The following is a 16,923-nucleotide window of genomic DNA, read 5'->3' as shown; positions in this document are numbered from 1 at the left end:
CAGCAGAAAGTCGGCAAAGATTTATTTGTGTCCCTCCAATGAGTGGCCTGCAAGGACCCCGTTTTCTACAAGTGTTGGTCCAATACTCCCTCTAGAGGCAGGGGACTCAGACAGGGCTGCTTTGCGGCTCCCGATCTGGGGCAGGGGCTGTGGGCGGCCTGTGACCCGGGCAGGAGCCTCTCCGCGTGTGTCCCAGGGACCCATCTGCCTGCGAACTTCGGTCACCTGGCAGGAAGCTACGATGCCCAGACGTATGCTTAGCTGTGCAGCGTGGTATACTGCACGGACACGTTGCACACACACTTCAAGTAAGAGGGCGGCCTGAGTGGAAAGGTGAGAGTTTGGGCAGCTGTGCAGACAAAGAAGGCGCCCTTTGGCCTGGGCCTAAAAGCTTGTGACACTCCACTGGGCCTGCCGGGCTCTTAGGGCCCTGTCCTGGGCCCCCTGCTCCCCTGCCCTTTGTTCAGTCACAGCAGAGATGGCCACACCCACTCCCTCAGTGAGGGCAGTGTTCCAACCTCCCTCAGCCCCGCCCCCTCTCCACTGGTTACCATGGACTACAGAGGCTGCATTCTGAGGCCAGGGCGTTCCGAGAATGCCAAGGGCAGACATGATGACCTTAAATGATTTCCTCTTGTGTCAGTGTTGGTAAACTTTAGGAGCTAGGAAATGGTCCACTTTACAGAAATGTTCAAATTTACTGGCATTTCATATATTCTCTGCTCTAACATGGTCCTGACTCTTTCTGTATATTCTTTACTTATGTTTTGGTTTTCCTTAATCAAAGTGTGTCTTTTAAATCTTTTCAAAGAAGATTCTTTGGACTTACTAAATCACCTGAATTTTATACGTTTTCTGTTGTATTAAGTTCTGCTCATATCTTTATTTATCTTTTCTCTATGTTCTCAGGGTTTATTGTTTTCATCTTCTGATGTCAATTAAAACACTTGGTTATTCATTTTAATAAATCTTTTTACTTATAAAGATTTGAACTTTTGAAGATTCCAGCTTACATGTACGTGTCTAAGGGTCAGGTCCTCTCCATTGTTGCTGGCCTAAGGCTTAGTTCACCATACAGCAATGTATATATTGACCTATTTTCCCCTCGACTTTCTGTGATTCCCTACATCTCACCTTTCTTTGCAGACAAGCCATTTGAAATACCCTTAACTTATTTCACAGCCAATAAGTCTTTGAAATAATGTGTATTTTTTTAGAGAAATCTTCTTATATAATTAGGCAGAAAATCTGACCTGCCATAGTTTTCAAAACAGCATAATTTCACTCTTCTCAATGATTAATCTGTAGTATTACACAACCTTGGAGTATTTAGCTTTATCAATGACATGTCCTTGAAAAATGTTTTAGAGATCCTACCAGTCTTTGAAAACATCCTTGTGCCTTGTTTCAGTTCCAGTTTTATGTATATTTTCTGCCTTGCACCCGATTATTCCTACATCTGATGGATGGCCTTGGGAATCTAATTCTGGTATTGATGGTTTTGGCTGATTGTCTCCCCTTGTAGCTGCTTTCTTCATTATTGTGTAAATTTAGATCATGAGCTCATGTTTAGCTAAACAGCTGACCTTGTAAGAGGCTTAGGTGTGAACGCTCGTAAGTTTCAGCAGAAAGTCGGCAAAGATTTATTTGTGTCCCTCCAATGAGTGGCCCGCAAGGACCCCGTTTTCTACAAGTGTTGGTCCAATACTCCCTCTAGAGGCAGGGGACTCAGACAGGGCTGCTTTGCGGCTCCCGATCTGGGGCAGGGGCTGTGGGCGGCCTGTGACCCGGGCAGGAGCCTCTCCGCGTGTGTCCCAGGGACCCATCTGCCTGCGAACTTCGGTCACCTGGCAGGAAGCTACGATGCCCAGACCTATGCTTAGCTGTGCAGTGCGGTATACTGCACGGACACGTTCCACACACACTTCAAGTAAGAGGGCGGCCTGAGTGGAAAGGTGAGAGTTTGGGCAGCTGTGCAGACAAAGAAGGCGCCCTTTGGCCTCGGCCTAAAAGCTTGTGACACTCCACTGGGCCTGCCGGGCTCTGAGGGCCCTGCCCTGGGCCCCCTGCTCCCCTGCCCTTTGTTCAGTCACAGCAGAGATGGCCACACCCACTCTGCCCTTGGCATTCTCGGAACGCCCTGGCCTCAGAATGCAGCCTCTGTAGTCCATGGTAACCTGCGGAGAGGGGGCGGGGCTGAGGGAGGTTGGAACACTGCCCTCACTGAGGGAGTGGGTGTGGCCATCTCTGCTGTGACTGAACAAAGGGCAGGGGAGCAGGGGGCCCAGGGCAGGGCCCTCAGAGCCCGGCAGGCCCAGTGGAGTGTCACAAGTTTTTAGGCCCAGGCCAAAGGGCGCCTTCTTTGTCTGCACAGCTGCCCAAACTCTCACCTTTCCACTCAGGTCGCCCTCTTACTTGAAGTGTGTGTAAAACGTGTCCGCGCAGTACACCGCTCTGAACAGCTAAGCATAGTTCTGGGCATCGTAGCTTCCTGCCAGGTGACCGAAGTTCGCAGGCAGATGGGTCACTGGGACACACGCGGAGAGGCTCCTGCCCGGGTCACAGGCCGCCCACTGCCCCTGCCCCAGATCGGGGGCCGCAAAGCAGCCCTGTCTGAGTCCCCTGCCTCTAGAGGGAGTATTGGACCAACACTTGTAGAAAACGGGGTCCTTGCGGGCCACTCATTGGAGGGACACAAATAAATCTTTGCCGACTCTCTGCTGAAACTTACGAGCGTTCACACCTAAGCCTCTTACAAGGTCAGCTGTTTAGCTAAACATGAGCTCATGATCTAAATTTACACAATAATGAAGAAAGCAGCTACAAGGGGAGACAATCAGCCAAAACCATCAATACCAGAATTAGATTCCCAAGGCCATCCATCAGATGTAGGAATAATCGGGTGCAAGGCAGAAAATATACATAATACTGGAACTGAAACAAGGCACAAGGATGTTTTCAAAGACTGGTAGGATCTCTAAAACATTTTTCAAGGACATGTCATTGATAAAGCTAAATACTCCAAGGTTGTGTAATACAACAGATTAATCATTGAGAAGACTGAAATTATGCTGTTTTGAAAACTATGGCAGGTCAGATTTTCTGCCTAATTATATAAGAAGATTTCTCTAAAAAATACACACTATTTCAAAGACTTATTGGCTGTGAAGTAAGTTAAGGGTATTTCAAATGGCTTGTCTGCAAAGAAAGGTGAGATGTAGGGAATCACAGAAAGTCGAGGGGAACATAGGTCAATATATACATTGCTGTATGGTGAACTAAGCCTTAGGCCAGCAACAATGGAGAGGACCTGACCCTTAGACACGTACAAGTAAGCTGGAATCTTCAAAAGTTCAAATCTTTATAAGTAAAAAGATTTATTAAAATGAATAACCAAGTGTTTAAATTGACATCAGAAGATGAAAACAATAAACCCTGAGAACATAGAGAATAGATAAATAAAGATATGAGCAGAACTTAATACAACAGAAAACGTATAAAATTCAGGTGATTTAGTAAGTCCAAAGAATCTTCTTTGAAAAGAATTAAAAGACACACTTTGATTAAGGAAAACCAAAACATAAGTAAAGAATATACAGAAAGAGTCAGGACAATGTTAGAGCAGAGAATATATGAAATGCCAGTAAATTTGAACATTTCTGTCAAGTGGACCATTTCCTAGCTCCTAAAGTTTACCAACACTGACACAAGAGGAAATCATTTAAGGTCATCATGTCTGCCCTTGGCATTCTCGGAACGCCCTGGCCTCAGAATGCAGCCTCTGTAGTCCATGGTTACCTGCAGAGAGGGGGCGGGGCTGAGGGAGGTTGGAACACTGCCCTCACTGAGGGAGTGGGTGTGGCCATCTCTGCTGTGACTGAACAAATGGCAGGGGAGCAGGGAGCCCAGGGCAGGGCCCTCAGAGCCCGGCAGGCCCAGTGGAGTGTCACAAGTTTTTAGGCCCAGGCCAAAGGGCGCCTTCTTTGTCTGCACAGCTGCCCAAACTCTCACCTTTCCACTCAGGCCGCCCTCTTACTTGAAGTGTGTGTGGAACGTGTCCGCACAGTACACCGCTCTGCACAGCTAAGCATAGTTCTGGGCATCGTAGCTTCCTGCCAGGTGACCGAAATTCGCAGGCAGATGGGTCACTGGGACACACGCGGAGAGGCTCCTGCCCGGGTCACAGGCCGCCCACTGCCCCTGCCCCAGATCGGGGGCCGCAAAGCAGCCCTGTCTGAGTCCCCTGCCTCTAGAGGGAGTATTGGACCAACACTTGTAGAAAACGGGGTCCTTGCGGGCCACTCATTGGAGGGACACAAATAAATCTTTGCCGACTCTCTGCTGAAACTTACGAGCGTTCACACCTAAGCCTCTTACAAGGTCAGCTGTTTAGCTAAACATGAGCTCATGATCTAAATTTACACAATAATGAAGAAAGCAGCTACAAGGGGAGACAATCAGCCAAAACCATCAATACCAGAATTAGATTCCCAAGGCCATCCATCAGATGTAGGAATAATCGGGTGCAAGGCAGAAAATATACATAAAACTGGAACTGAAACAAGGCACAAGGATGTTTTCAAAGACTGGTAGGATCTCTAAAACATTTTTCAAGGACATGTCATTGATAAAGCTAAATACTCCAAGGTTGTGTAATACAACAGATTAATCATTGAGAAGAGTGAAATTATGCTGTTTTGAAAACTATGGCAGGTCAGATTTTCTGCCTAATTATATAAGAAGATTTCTCTAAAAAATACACATTATTTCAAAGACTTATTGGCTGTGAAATAAGTTAAGGGTATTTGAAATGGCTTGTCTGCAAAGAAAGGTGAGATGTAGGGAATCACAGAAAGTCGAGGCGAAAATGGGTCAATATATACATTGCTGTATGGTGAAATAAGCCTTAGGCCAGCAACAATGGAGAGGACCTGACCCTTAGACACGAACAAGTAAGCTGGAATCTTCAAAAGTTCAAATCTTTATAAGTAAAAAGATTTATTAAAATGAATAACCAAGTGTTTTAATTGACATCAGAAGATGAAAACAATAAACCCTGAGAACATAGAAAAAAGATAAATAAAGATATGAGCAGAACTTAATACAACAGAAAACGTATAAAATTCAGGTGATTTAGTAAGTCCAAAGAATCTTCTTTGAAAAGAATTAAAAGACACACTTTGATTAAGGAAAACCAAAACATAAGTAAAGAATATACAGAAAGAGTCAGGACAATGTTAGAGCAGAGAATATATGAAATGGCAGTAAATTTGAACATTTCTGTAAAGTGGACCATTTCCTAGCTCCTAAAGTTTACCAACACTGACACAAGAGGAAATCATTTAAGGTCATCATGTCTGCCCTTGGCATTCTCGGAACGCCCTGGCCTCAGAATGCAGCCTCTGTAGTCCATGGTAACCTGCAGAGAGGGGGCGGGGCTGAGGGAGGTTGGAACACTGCCCTCACTGAGGGAGTGGGTGTGGCCATCTCTGCTGTGACTGAACAAAGGGCAGGGGAGCAGGGGGCCCAGGGCAGGGCCCTCAGAGCCCGGCTGGCCCAGTGGAGTGTCACAAGCTTTTAGGCCCAGGCCAAAGGGCGCCTTCTTTGTCTGCACAGCTGCCCAAACTCTCACCTTTCCACTCAGGCCGCCCTCTTACTTGAAGTGTGTGTGGAACGTGTCCACGCAGTATACCGCGCTGCACAGCTAAGCATAGGTCTGGGCATCGTAGCTTCCTGCCAGGTGACCGAAGTTCGCAGGCAGATGGGTCTCAGGGACACACGCGGAGAGGCTCCTGCCCGGGTCACAGGCCGCCCACTGCCCCTGCCCCAGATCGGGGGCCGCAAAGCAGCCCTGTCTGTGTCCCCTGCCTCTAGAGGGAGTATTGGACCAACACTTGTAGAAAACGGGGTCCTTGCGGGCCACTCATTGGAGGGACACAAAAAAATCTTTGCCGACTTTCTGCTGAAACTTACGAGCGTTCACACCTAAGCCTCTTACAAGGTCAGCTGTTTAGCTAAACATGAGCTCATGATCTAAATTTACACAATATTGAAGAAAGCAGCTACAAGGGGAGACAATCAGCCAAAACCATCAATACCAGAATTAGATTCCCAAGGCCATCCATCAGATGTAGGAATAATCGGGTGCAAGGCAGAAAATATACATAAAACTGGAACTGAAACAAGGCACAAGGATGTTTTCAAAGACTGGTAGGATCTCTAAAACATTTTTCAAGGACATGTCATTGATAAAGCTAAATACTCCAAGGTTGTGTAATACAACAGATTAATCATTGAGAAGAGTGAAATTATGCTGTTTTGAAAACTATGGCAGGTCAGATTTTCTGCCTAATTATATAAGAAGATTTCTCTAAAAAATACACATTATTTCAAAGACTTATTGGCTGTGAAATAAGTTAAGGGTATTTCAAATGGCTTGTCTGCAAAGAAAGGTGAGATGTAGGGAATCACAGAAAGTCGAGGGGAAAATAGGTCAATATATACATTGCTGTATGGTGAACTAAGCCTTAGGCCCGCAACAATGGAGAGGACCTGACCCTTAGACTCGTACAAGTAAGCTGGAATCTTCAAAAGTTCAAATCTTTATAAGTAAAAAGATTTATTAAAATGAATAACCAAGTGTTCTAATTGACATCAGAAGATGAAAACAATAAACCCTGAGAACATAGAAAAAAGATAAATAAAGATATGAGCAGAACTTAATACAACAGAAAACGTATAAATTTCAGGTGATTTAGTAAGTCCAAAGAATCTTCTTTGAAAAGAATTAAAAGACACACTTTGATTAAGGAAAACCAAAACATAAGTAAAGAATATACAGAAAGAGTCAGGACAATGTTAGAGCAGAGAATATATGAAATGCCAGTAAATTTGAACATTTCTGTAAAGTGGACCATTTCCTAGCTCCTAAAGTTTACCAACACTGACACAAGAGGAAATCATTTAAGGTCATCATGTCTGCCCTTGGCATTCTCGGAACGCCCTGGCCTCAGAATGCAGCCTCTGTAGTCCATGGTAACCTGCAGAGAGGGGGCGGGGCTGAGGGAGGTTGGAACACTGCCCTCACTGAGGGAGTGGGTGTGGCCATCTCTGCTGTGACTGAACAAAGGGCAGGGGAGCAGGGGGCCCAGGGCAGGGCCCTCAGAGCCCGGCAGGCCCAGTGGAGTGTCACAAGCTTTTAGGCCCAGGCCAAAGGGCGCCTTCTTTGTCTGCACAGCTGCCCAAACTCTCACCTTTCCACTCAGGCCGCCCTCTTACTTGAAGTGTGTGTGGAACGTGTCCGCGCAGTATACCGCGCTGCACAGCTAAGCATAGGTCTGGGCATCGTAGCTTCCTGCCAGGTGACCGAAGTTCGCAGGCAGATGGGTCCCTGGGACACACGCGGAGAGGCTCCTGCCCGGGCCACAGGCCGCCCACTGCCCCTGCCCCAGATCGGGGGCCGCAAAGCAGCCCTGTCAGAGTCCGCTGCCTCTAGAGGGAGTATTGGACCAACACTTGTAGAAAACGGGGTCCTTGCGGGCCACTCATTGGAGGGACACAAATAAATCTTTGCCGACTCTCTGCTGAAACTTACGAGCGTTCACACCTAAGCCTCTTACAAGGTCAGCTGTTTAGCTAAACATGAGCTCATGATCTAAATTTACACAATAATGAAGAAAGCAGCTACAAGGGGAGACAATCAGCCAAAACCATCAATACCAGAATTAGATTCCCAAGGCCATCCATCAGATGAAGGAATAATCGGGTGCAAGTCAGAAAATATACATAAAACTGGAACTGAAACAAGGCACAAGGATGTTTTCAAAGACTGGTAGGATCTCTAAAACATTTTTCAAGGACATGTCATTGATAAAGCTAAATACTCCAAGGTTGTGTAATACAACAGATTAATCATTGATAAGAGTGAAATTATGCTGTTTTGAAAACTATGCCAGGTCAGATTTTCTGCCTAATTATATAAGAAGATTTCTCTAGAAATACACATTATTTCAAAGACTTATTGGCTGTGAAATAAGTTAAGGGTATTTCAAATGGCTTGTCTGCAAAGAAAGGTGAGATGTAGGGAATCACAGAAAGTCGAGGGGAAAATAGGTCAATATATACATTGCTGTATGGTGAACTAAGCCTTAGGCCAGCAACAATGGAGAGGACCTGACCCTTAGATACGTACAAGTAAGCTGGAATATTCAAAAGTTCAAATCTTTATAAGTAAAAAGATTTATTAAAATGAATAACCAAGTGTTTTTTTTTTTTTTTTTTTTTTTTGCTGTACGCGGGCCTCTCACTGCTGTGGCCTCTCCCGTTGCGGAGCACAGGCTCCGGACACACAGGCTCCGCGGCCATGGCTCGCGGGCCCAGCCGCTCCGCGGCATGTGGGATCTTCCTGGATCGGGGCACGAACCCGTGTCCCCTGCATCGGCAGGCGGACTCTCAACCACTGCGCCACCAGGGAAGCCCATAAACAAGTGTTTTAATTGACATCAGAAGATGAAAACAATAAACCCTGAGAACATAGAAAAAAGATAAATAAATATATGAGCAGAACTTAATACAACAGAAAACGTATAAAATTCAGGTGATTTAGTAAGTCCAAAGAATCTTCTTAGAAAAGAATTAAAAGACACACTTTGATTAAGGAAAACCAAAACATAAGTAAAGAATATACAGAAAGAGTCAGCACAATGTTAGAGCAGAGAATATATGAAATGCCAGTAAATTTGAACATTTCTGTAAAGTGGACCATTTCCTAGCTCCTAAAGTTTACCAACACTGACACAAGAGGAAATCATTTAAGGTCATCATGTCTGCCCTTGGCATTCTCGGAACGCCCTGGCCTCAGAATGCAGCCTCTGTAGTCCATGGTAACCTGCGGAGAGGGGGCGGGGCTGAGGGAGGTTGGAACACTGCCCTCACTGAGGGAGTGGGTGTGGCCATCTCTGCTGTGACTGAACAAAGGGCAGGGGAGCAGGGGGCCCAGGGCAGGGCCCTCAGAGCCCGGCAGGCACAGTGGATTGTCACAAGGTTTTAGGCCCAGGCCAAAGGGCGCTTTCTTTGTCTGCACAGCTGCCCAAACTCTCATCTTTCCACTCAGGCCGTCCTCTTACTTGAAGTGTGTGTGGAACGTGTCCGTGCAGTACACCGCGCTGCACAGCTAAGCATAGGTCTGGGCATCGTAGCTTCCTGCCAGGTGACCGAAGTTCGCAGGCAGATGGGTCCCTGGGACACACGCGGAGAGGCTCCTGCCCGGGCCACAGGCCGCCCACTGCCCCTGCCCCAGATCGGGGGCCGCAAAGCAGCCCTGTCAGAGTCCCCTGCCTCTAAAGGGAGTATTGGACCAACACTTGTAGAAAACGGGGTCCTTGCGGGCCACTCATTGGAGGGACACAAATAAATCTTTGCCGACTCTCTGCTGAAACTTACGAGGGTTCACACCTAAGCCTCTTACAAGGTCAGCTGTTTAGCTAAACATGAGCTCATGATCTAAATTTACACAATAATGAAGAAAGCAGCTACAAGGGGAGACAATCAGCCAAAACCATCAATACCAGAATTAGATTCCCAAGGCCATCCATCAGATGAAGGAATAATCGGGTGCAAGTCAGAAAATATACATAAAACTGGAACTGAAACAAGGCACAAGGATGTTTTCAAAGACTGGTAGGATCTCCAAAACATTTTTCAAGGACATGTCATTGATAAAGCTAAATACTCCAAGGTTGTGTAATACAACAGATTAATCATTGAGAAGAGTGAAATTATGCTGTTTTGAAAACTATGCCAGGTCAGATTTTCTGCCTAATTATATAAGAAGATTTCTCTAAAAAATACACATTATTTCAAAGACTTATTGGCTGTGAAATAAGTTAAGGGTATTTCAAATGGCTTGTCTGCAAAGAAAGGTGAGATGTAGGGAATCACAGAAAGTCGAGGGGAAAATAGGTCAATATATACATTGCTGTATGGTGAACTAAGCTTTAGGCCAGCAACAATGGAGAGGACCTGACCCTTAGACACGTACAAGTAAGCTGGAATCTTCAAAAGTTCAAATCTTTATAAGTAAAAAGATTTATTAAAATGAATAACCAAGTGTTTTAATTGACATCAGAAGATGAAAACAATAAACCCTGAGAACACAGAGAAAAGATAAATAAAGATATGAGCAGAACTTAATACAACAGAAAACGTATAAAATTCAGGTGATTTAGTAAGTCCAAAGAATCTTCTTTGAAAAGAATTAAAAGACACACTTTGATTAAGGAAAACCAAAACATAAGTAAAGAATATACAGAAAGAGTCAGGACAATGTTAGAGCAGAGAATATATGAAATGCCAGTAAATTTGAACATTTCTGTAAAGTGGACCATTTCCTAGCTCCTAAAGTTTACCAACACTGACACAAGAGGAAATCATTTAAGGTCATCATGTCTGCCCTTGGCATTCTCGGAAACCCTGGCCTCAGAATGCAGCCTCTGTAGTCCATGGTAACCTGCGGAGAGGGGGCGGGGTTGAGGGAGGTTGGAACACTGCCCTCACTGAGGGAGTGGGTGTGGCCATCTCTGCTGTGACTGAATAAAGGGCAGGGGAGCAGGGGGCCCAGGGCAGGGCCCTCAGAGCCCGGCAGGCCCAGTGGAGTGTCACAAGCTTTTAGGCCCAGGCCAAAGGGAGCATTCTTTGTCTGCACAGCTGCCCAAACTCTCACCTTTCCACTCAGGCCGCCCTCTTACTTGAAGTGTGTGTGGAACGTGTCCGCGCAGTACATCGCGCTGCACAGCTAAGCATAGGTCTGGGCATCGTAGCTTCCTGCCAGGTGACCGAAGTTCGCAGGCAGATGGGTCCCTGGGACACACGCGGAGAGGCTCCTGGCCTGGTCACAGGCCACCCACTGCCCCTGCCCTAGATCGGGGGCCGCAAAGCAGCCCTGTCTGAGTCCCCTGCCTCTAGAGGGAGTATTGGACCAACACTTGTAGAAAACGGGGTCCTTGCGGGCCACTCATTGGAGGGACACAAAAAAATCTTTGCCGACTTTCTGCTGAAACTTACGAGCGTTCACACCTAAGCCTCTTACAAGGTCAGCTGTTTAGCTAAACATGAGCTCATGATCTAAATTTACACAATATTGAAGAAAGCAGCTACAAGGGGAGACAATCAGCCAAAACCATCAATACCAGAATTAGATTCCCAAGGCCATCCATCAGATGTAGGAATAATCGGGTGCAAGGCAGAAAATATACATAAAACTGGAACTGAAACAAGGCACAAGGATGTTTTCAAAGACTGGTAGGATCTCTAAAACATTTTTCAAGGACATGTCATTGATAAAGCTAAATACTCCAAGGTTGTGTAATACAACAGATTAATCATTGAGAAGAGTGAAATTATGCTGTTTTGAAAACTATGGCAGGTCAGATTTTCTGCCTAATTATATAAGAAGATTTCTCTAAAAAATACACATTATTTCAAAGACTTATTGGCTGTGAAATAAGTTAAGGGTATTTCAAATGGCTTGTCTGCAAAGAAAGGTGAGATGTAGGGAATCACAGAAAGTCGAGGGGAAAATAGGTCAATATATACATTGCTGTATGGTGAACTAAGCCTTAGGCCAGCAACAATGGAGAGGACCTGACCCTTAGACTCGTACAAGTAAGCTGGAATCTTCAAAAGTTCAAATCTTTATAAGTAAAAAGATTTATTAAAATGAATAACCAAGTGTTCTAATTGACATCAGAAGATGAAAACAATAAACCCTGAGAACATAGAAAAAAGATAAATAAAGATATGAGCAGAACTTAATACAACAGAAAACGTATAAAATTCAGGTGATTTAGTAAGTCCAAAGAATCTTCTTTGAAAAGAATTAAAAGACACACTTTGATTAAGGAAAACCAAAACATAAGTAAAGAATATACAGAAAGAGTCAGGACAATGTTAGAGCAGAGAATATATGAAATGCCAGTAAATTTGAACATTTCTGTAAAGTGGACCATTTCCTAGCTCCTAAAGTTTACCAACACTGACCCAAGAGGAAATCATTTAAGGTCATCATGTCTGCCCTTGGCATTCTCAGAACGCCCTGGCCTCAGAATGCAGCCTCTGTAGTCCATGGTAACCTGCAGAGAGGGGGCGGGGCTGAGGGAGGTGGGAACACTGCCCTCACTGAGGGAGTGGGTGTGGCCATCTCTGCTGTGACTGAACAAAGGGCAGGGGAGCAGGGGGCCCAGGGCAGGGCCCTCAGAGCCCGGCAGGCCCAGTGGAGTGTCACAAGTTTTTAGGCCCAGGCCAAAGGGCGCCTTCTTTGTCTGCACAGCTGCCCAAACTCTCACCTTTCCACTCAGGCCGCCCTCTTACTTGAAGTGTGTGTAAAACATGTCCGCGCAGTACACCGCTCTGAACAGCTAAGCATAGTTCTGGGCATCGTAGCTTCCTGCCATGTGACCGAATTTCGCAGGCACATGGGTCACTGGGACACACGCGGAGAGGCTCCTGCCCGGGTCACAGGCCGCCCACTGCCCCTGCCCCAGATCGGGGGCCGCAAATCAGCCCTGTCTGAGTCCCCTACCTCTAGAGGGAGTATTGGACCAACACTTGTAGAAAACGGGGTCCTTGCGGGCCACTCATTGGAGGGACACAAATAAATCTTTGCCGACTCTGCTGAAACTTACGAGCGTTCACACCTAAGCCTCTTACAAGGTCAGCTGTTTAGCTAAACATGAGCTCATGATCTAAATTTACACAATAATGAAGAAAGCAGCTACAAGGGGAGACAATCAGCCAAAACCATCAATACCAGAATTAGATTCCCAAGGCCATCCATCAGATGTAGGAATAATCGGGTGCAAGGCAGAAAATATACATAAAACTGGAACTGAAACAAGGCACAAGGATGTTTTCAAAGACTGGTAGGATCTCTAAAACATATTTCAAGGACATGTCATTGATAAAGCTAAATACTCCAAGGTTGTGTAATACAACAGATTAATCATTGAGAAGAGTGAAATTATGCTGTTTTGAAAACTATGGCAGGTCAGATTTTCTGCCTAATTTTATAAGAAAATTTCTCTAAAAAATACACATTATTTCAAAGACTTATTGGCTGTGAAATAAGTTAAGGGTATTTCAAATGGCTTGTCTGCAAAGAAAGGTGAGATGTAGGGAATCACAGAAAGTCGAGGGGAAAATAGGTCAATATATACATTGCTGTATGGTGAACTAAGCCTTAGGCCAGCAACAATGGAGAGGACCTGACCCTTAGACACGAACAAGTAAGCTGGAATCTTCAAAAGTTCAAATCTTTATAAGTAAAAAGATTTATTAAAATGAATAACCAAGTGTTTTAATAGACATCAGAAGATGAAAACAATAAACCCTGAGAACATAGAAAAAAGATAAATAAAGATATGAGCAGAACTTAATACAACAGAAAACGTATAAAATTCAGGTGATTTAGTAAGTCCAAAGAATCTTCTTTGAAAAGATTTAAAAGACACACTTTGATTAAGGAAAACCAAAACATAAGTAAAGAATATACAGAAAGAGTCAGGACAATGTTAGAGCAGAGAATATATGAAATGCCAGTAAATTTGAACATTTCTGTCAAGTGGACCATTTCCTAGCTCCTAAAGTTTACCAACACTGACCCAAGAGGAAATCATTTAAAGTCATCATGTCTGCCCTTGGCATTCTCGGAACGCCCTGACCTCAGAATGCAGCCTCTGTAGTCCATGGTAACCTGCGGAGAGGGGGCGGGGCTGAGGGAGGTTGGAACACTGCCCTCACTGAGGGAGTGGGTTTGGCCATCTCTGCTGTGTCTGAACAAAGGGCAGGGGAGCAGGGGGCCCAGGGCAGGGCCCTCAGAGCCCGGCAGGCCCAGTGGAGTGTCACAAGCTTTTAGGCCCAGGCCAAAGGGCGCCTTCTTTGTCTGCACAGCTGCCCAAACTCTCACCTTTCCACTCAGGCCGCCCTCTTACTTGAAGGGTGTTTGGAACGTGTCCGCGCAGTATACCGCGCTGCACAGCTAAGCATAGGTCTGGGCATCGTAGCTTCCTGCCAGGTGACCGAAGTTCGCAGGCAGATGGGTCCCTGGGACACACGCGGAGAGGCTCCTGCCCGGGTCACAGGCCGCCCACTGCCCCGGCCCCAGATCGGGGGCCGCAAAGCAGCCCTGTCTGAGTCCCCTGCCTCTAGAGGGAGTATTGGACCAACACTTGTAGAAAACGGGGTCCTTGCGGGCCACTCATTGGAGGGACACAAATAAATCTTTGCCGACTTTCTGCTGAAACTTACGAGCGTTCACACCTAAGCCTCTTACAAGGTCAGCTGTTTAGCTAAACATGAGTTCATGATCTAAATTTACACAATATTGAAGAAAGCAGCTACAAGGGGAGACAATCAGCCAAAACCATCAATACCAGAATTAGATTCCCAAGGCCATCCATCAGATGTAGGAATAATCGGGTGCAAGGCAGAAAATATACATAAAACTGGAACTGAAACAAGGCACAAGGATGTTTTCAAAGACTGGTAGGATCTCTAAAACATTTTTCAAGGACATGTCATTGATAAAGCTAAATACTCCAAGGTTGTGTAATACAACAGATTAATCATTGAGAAGAGTGAAATTATGCTGTTTTGAAAACTATGGCAGGTCAGATTTTCTGCCTAATTATATAAGAAGATTTCTCTAAAAAATACACATTATTTCAAAGACTTATTGGCTGTGAAATAAGTTAAGGGTATTTCAAATGGCTTGTCTGCAAAGAAAGGTGAGATGTAGGGAATCACAGAAAGTCGAGGGGAAAATAGGTCAATATATACATTGCTGTATGGTGAACTAAGCCTTAGGCCAGCAACAATGGAGAGGACCTGACCCTTAGACACGAACAAGTAAGCTGGAATCTTCAAAAGTTCAAATCTTTATTAGTAAAAAGATTTATTAAAATGAATAACCAAGTGTTCTAATTGACATCAGAAGATGAAAACAATAAACCCTGAGAACATATAAAAAAGATAAATAAAGATATGAGCAGAACTTAATACAACAGAAAACGTATAAAATTCAGGTGATTTAGTAAGTCCAAAGAATCTTCTTTGAAAAGAATTAAAAGACACACTTTGATTAAGGAAAACCAAAACATAAGTAAAGAATATACAGAAAGAGTCAGGACAATGTTAGAGCAGAGAATATATGAAATGCCAGTAAATTTGAACATTTCTGTAAAGTGGACCATTTCCTAGCTCCTAAAGTTTACCAACACTGACCCAAGAGGAAATCATTTAAGGTCATCATGTCTGCCCTTGGCATTCTCGGAACGCCCTGGCCTCAGAATGCAGCCTCTGTAGTCCATGGTAACCTGCGGAGAGGGGGCGGGGCTGAGGGAGGTTGGAACACTGCCCTCACTGAGGGAGTGGGTGTGGCCATCTCTGCTGTGACTGAACAAAGGGCAGGGGAGCAGGGGGCCCAGGGCAGGGCCCTCAGAGCCCGGCTGGCCCAGTGGAGTGTCACAAGCTTTTAGGCCCAGGCCAAAGGGCGCCTTCTTTGTCTGCACAGCTGCCCAAACTCTCACCTTTCCACTCAGGCCGCCCTCTTACTTGAAGTGTGTGTGGAACGTGTCCGCGCAGTATACCACACTGCACAGCTAAGCATAGGTCTGGGCATCATAGCTTCCTGCCAGGTGACTGAAGTTCGCAGGCAGATGGGTCCCAGGGACACACGTGGAGAGGCTCCTGCCTGGGTCACAGGCCGCCCACTGCGCCTGCCCCAGATAGGGGGCCGCAAAGCAGCCCTGTCTGAGTCCCCTGCCTCTAGAGGGAGTATTGGACCAACACTTGTAGAAAACGGGGTCCTTGCGGGCCACTCATTGGAGGGACACAAATAAATCTTTGCCGACTCTCTGCTGAAACTTACGAGCGTTCACACCTAAGCCTCTTACAAGGTCAGCTGTTTAGCTAAACATGAGCTCATGATCTAAATTTACACAATATTGAAGAAAGCAGCTACAAGGGGAGACAATCAGCCAAAACCATCAATACCTGAATTAGATTCCGAAGGCCATCCATCAGATGAAGGAATAATCGGGTGCAAGGCAGAAGATATACATAAAACTGGAACTGAAACAAGGCACAAGGATGTTTTCAAAGACTGGTAGGATCTCTAAAACATTTTTCAAGGACATGTCATTGATAAAGCTAAATACTCCAAGGTTGTGTAATACAACAGATTAATCATTGAGAAGAGTGAAATTATGCTGTTTTGAAAACTATGCCAGGTCAGATTTTCTGCCTAATTATATAAGAAGATTTCTCTAAAAAATACACATTATTTCAAAGACTTATTGGCTGTGAAGTAAGTTAAGGGTATTTCAAATGGCTTGTCTGCAAAGAAAGGTGAGATGTAGGGAATCACAGAAAGTCGAGGGGAACATAGGTCAATATATACATTGCTGTATGGTGAACTAAGCCTTAGGCCAGCAACAATGGAGAGGACCTGACCCTTAGACACGTACAAGTAAGCTGGAATCTTCAAAAGTTCAAATCTTTATAAGTAAAAAGATTTATTAAAATGAATAACCAAGTGTTTAAATTGACATCAGAAGATGAAAACAATAAACCCTGAGAACATAGAGAAAAGATAAATAAAGATATGAGCAGAACTTAATACAACAGAAAACGTATAAAATTCAGGTGATTTAGTAAGTCCAAAGAATCTTCTTTGAAAAGAATTAAAAGACACACTTTGATTAAGGAAAACCAAAACATAAGTAAAGAATATACAGAAAGAGTCAGGACAATGTTAGAGCAGAGAATATATGAAATGCCAGTTAATTTGAACATTTCTGTAAAGTGGACCATTTCCTAGCTCCTAAAGTTTACCAACACTGACACAAGAGGAAATCATTTAAGGTCATC

This window comes from Mesoplodon mirus (assembly GCF_964341445.2).
Source record: "Mesoplodon mirus genome assembly, chromosome: 1".
Lineage (NCBI taxonomy): Eukaryota > Metazoa > Chordata > Mammalia > Artiodactyla > Ziphiidae > Mesoplodon > Mesoplodon mirus.
The sequence above is the reverse complement of the archived record's forward strand: the minus strand, read 5'-3'. Positions refer to the sequence as shown.